Source organism: Lotus japonicus, chromosome 6 (genome assembly GCF_012489685.1).
Source record: "Lotus japonicus ecotype B-129 chromosome 6, LjGifu_v1.2".
NCBI classification, from domain to species: domain Eukaryota; kingdom Viridiplantae; phylum Streptophyta; class Magnoliopsida; order Fabales; family Fabaceae; genus Lotus; species Lotus japonicus.
Genome location: NC_080046.1, coordinates 22,094,060 through 22,098,202, shown reverse-complemented (window position 1 = coordinate 22,098,202; position 4,143 = coordinate 22,094,060). Strand labels below are relative to the sequence as shown.

The window sequence follows — 4,143 nt, the reverse complement described above, 5'->3', positions numbered from 1 at the left end:
TGACGAATCAGAGCTATGACTCTAACAACCAACTCAAAGACTCTAACCACCCATATCCCACACTACTTTCATCGACCCTTCCTCGATCAGGCATGAAGTCCGGGTCCTCGTCGACAGCTTCAGTAATAGTCATTTCGCTCCGGGTCTTTCCCGCACAACGAATCATCACGAACCGACTGACGGACGCCTGGCAGCAGGCCGACCGCCCAAACACAAACATACAAACAAAGCCAAGGCGCGAGGGTCAACTCACAGAATATAGTAGATAATACAAACAACATGTGTTGAATTAAGGGGTATATATATATATAGGTTGTATATATACATATAAGTTTTGTATCGTCTACCCTAAGGTATATACATAACATGTTATCAGATCTCTAGTAACAACACAATATTCAATATCTCAATAATTCAACAAATATCATAACAATGTTCACCAATATCAAATCATCAAAATCTCAACATATGAAGTTAGGTGATAAGGTTAGTCAAACAATGTATCGTCCTCCAACGCACAAGTGTCTAACTAAACAAATGTTCCCTGTCGTTTGCCCTAGGGTAAACGGCGATGAAATCTCACTCTTTAGTGAATTTTCACGCATTCACGAAGTCTCACGCTTCAGTGAATTTTCGCGCATTCACGAAGTCTCACGCTTCAGTGAATTTGCACGCATCTGCAAAGTCTCCCGCTTCAGCGAAGGTTCCCGTCTCCACAAGGTCTCCCGCCTCAGCGAAGGTTCCCGTCTCCGCAAGGTCTCCCGCCTCAGCGAAGGTTCCCGTCTCCGCAAGGTCTCCCGCCTCAGCGAAGTTTCCCGTCTCCGCAAGGTCTCCCGCCTCAGCGAAGGTTCCCGTCTCCGCAAGGTCTCCCGCCTCAGCGAAGTTTTTGCTTTCACGAAGTCTCACGCCTCAGTGAAGTTGCACCCTTTCACGAAGTCTCACGCCTCAGTGAAGTTCCATGCTTTCACGAAGTCTCACGCCTCAGTGAAGATTCCCGGCTCATCCTTTGGTTGGCTAAATAAACTGCTCAAAGAGCGAAGGAGTACCAATGTACTTGGAAACTTATTAGTTTCCCCAAAACTTGGATTTCGGCGACACTTCTCATTTTCCAAAACTAACATCCAAGCCCTAAGCTTTCATCTGACATTGTTATCATTATTTTAAAGGGTTTGAAGGTTGTTTAATACATTATGGAGGTTCATTATGAAATCGTTCAAGTTTCGTCTCTAATCCTATTGGTTTCAAATATCCCGTAATTCCAATGATTCCCTGGAGAAGGTCTCAAAACAAAAGGTCCATCATCACCCAAGTAATGGCTCGAGAAGTTCCCAGGTAAGCTGGTCGGGCACAATGCCTCATTAAAAGCCCTTCTTGCCTTAGACAGAACAACCCCAGTTCTTACGTGAATTCAAATGGGTTTTATTCCAATATCATTTTCAAACTCAATTTTCCTTTGAGAAGGTCTCGATCCATAAAAAAATAATAGGGTACGAACCTCGGTCCGTCCCATCAAACTTTATCCAAAAACTCGTCAGGAGTCTGACATAACTACCCGTTATCCACTATCTTGACGTTCCTCACTCATTCGCACAATTGCACGTTATATTCAATATAGTCAGCAATTCAAGTGCGTAATAGAAAGACACAATATAATCAATATAATCCAAATATCATGTGAACAAATAATCACATAGCCTATAGTTAACCATTTAACAATTAAGCATCGAGTCAATTATCAACATATCAATGCGATAAATCATAATCTCCCATGTCAGCCGAAGCCAGACAATTCATATGCATAAACAATAATTCAAGTCGAATTTATCGACGCCTACAAAGCATTAGCTAGCAAGTAAGTTGCCCTAACCTTGAGTTGTTCCAGTCTCGCGGTGCAGGTCTCGCTCACAAGCTTGTTCAGTCAACCCCAAAGTTTCCACAATTGAACCTTTGAGCAAACAAAGCAATAATGAATCAACCAAGTCGATACAGTCGAAACAATCCTAACTAATGTTCGATAAAGCTCAAGAAGCTTCAGAGTACAACATTTAGGCACGAATGGAAGGGTTTCCCCCGAATGGATGAGTTTTGACTCGATTCAAGTTTTGTACAAAAACACTTTATTCGCTAAAACGTGCATAACTCGAGCTACAGAACTCGGAATGACACGAAACCGGCGCCAAAATTTTGACAATTGAAAGAGCTACGCAATGGCTCAGGTCATAGAGACCCAAAAATTATTTTTGGACACGGTACCCAAGCAAATAGGTTTCGGCCACTATGGAAAATAGGATTTTCGAACTTTTTCTTCGATCTAAATCGATTCCTAGGTATTCTTAGGCGATATCTAGGCCAGGGAAACTCTCAGAAAAATTATCGGGTCGAAAACTGTCGCAGGGGTATTTTGGTCATTATTTTTAGCTCGGAAACTCAAAATCAAAATTTCGAAAAACAAATTAGATGAGCTCGATCCTAACAACATTTATAACAACTAATCCTACTAAAGCTAAGCTAAGTCGTGAGTTTTTTTTAGCGTAAAGAACGAAACTTTGCCCAAAAATGGGTATTTGAGGTAAAAATTGATTCCGGCGGAATTCCGGCGACATTACGGAAAGATTAATCCGACAGAAGTGCTCTTGGGCACGTAGGGAAGATGTTTAGACAGAGAAATCAAGCTATTTGGACAATTTCACAAAAAGCTCCAAACTTTGAGCTCAGAAAAGTCTAGAGAAAATTGACGGAAATGACGATCGAAAGTGAGGGATAGTAACTATACCTCGTAGTCTTCGATTAGCAACGAACTGTGAAGCAAACGGGCAAGAATCGGCGAAAATCTTTTTCCTCTCCTCTCCTCCTTGTGCTCGCGGGTTTGGGGTTGAATGGGTGAAGATTTTTGCAACATTTTCATTTTCTAGCTACAACCTATATATAGTGAAGGAAATGGAAGATATTTTGCAAAGTTTGGATAAGGATGACTTGGTGGATGGATAAGGATGGATAGATATTTTTTTAAGATATTTTTGTAAAGATATTTTGTAAATATTAGATAAGGATGAGTAGATATTTATCAAAGATCGGATAAGGATGAATAGATATTTATCAAAGATATTTTGAGAAGATATTTTGTAAGCCGGTACAGATTTGTTTAGACATCGGAGGATTTAGCTCATAGAGTTAAGATAAAAATATAAGAGTGATTCCGATATTTTTCCTGCGCATTCCTCTGTGAATTCTAAGATAGGTTTTGGCGACAGAATTCCAAAACTCAAAAGAGATTTTCTTGGAATTAAGGTAAACAATCAAAAGTCGGTGTAAATCTATTTTACCCGAAAAGTTACTTTTTGCAGTGAATGTCGGATGAGAAAACTTCTCTCTGAAGAAAGATGGGAAACATCAAGAGAAATAGGTGTACGCGTGTGGAATCTTCATTTGAAGCTCCGAATGGAAAAAAGTCTTCATCGTCCGTTGATCTTAGGTTTTCTTGAACTATCAGGGTTTTGGTTTCGGCAAACTTCCGAGTATTGGAATTTGACGTTCGTACATTCCAGGGTTTCGTATCGAAATACTTGTTTATAGACGAATAAGAGAAATTCTAATATTTCTCTGAAGATTTTTGGAATTGGTTTCCATCGTGTCCTAAAGTATAAATTAACTATTCACTAGGGTCTTCGACCTAAGATTAGGCGAATGTTAGTCGTGCTATAACTTTTATCGGTTTTGATACAATCCTTGGACTTTTCCTGAACCTTCTCCTTCATAAATTTATTTCATCCAATAAACTCTTGTATTTATTCCCTTATCCAAAACTTAAAAACTTGGGTCTTACAGCAACCCACTGAAGAAAATCTCTATGAAGCTTGGGAGCGCTTCAAGAAGCTCTTGAGGAAATGTCCTCAACACAATCTCACCCAAGCTGAATTGGTTGCAACATTTTATGATGGTCTACAAAACTCTTGGAGGTTTGGCCTAGATGCGGCTTCAAATGGCGAGTTCGATGCTCTTCCCCACAAGCGGGGTATGACTTAATAGAAAAGATGGCAGCGAGAGCCATGAACTCTGAAAATGATCGCCAAACCCGAAGGAGTAAGTTTGAAGTGGAAGCTTATGAAAAGCTCTTGGCCTCCAACAAGCAACTCACCCAACAAG

General features: G+C 40.3%; 1 non-coding gene across 1 annotated transcript; it reads right to left on the bottom strand.

Annotated features, from left to right (window-relative positions):
* Window positions 1–3,800: 3,800 nt before the first annotated feature.
* LOC130727090 (small nucleolar RNA R71) lies at window positions 3,801–3,902 on the bottom strand. The gene has a single exon (XR_009015129.1). It is a non-coding gene; the product is annotated as a small nucleolar RNA R71 (small nucleolar RNA).
* Window positions 3,903–4,143: the final 241 nt, after the last annotated feature.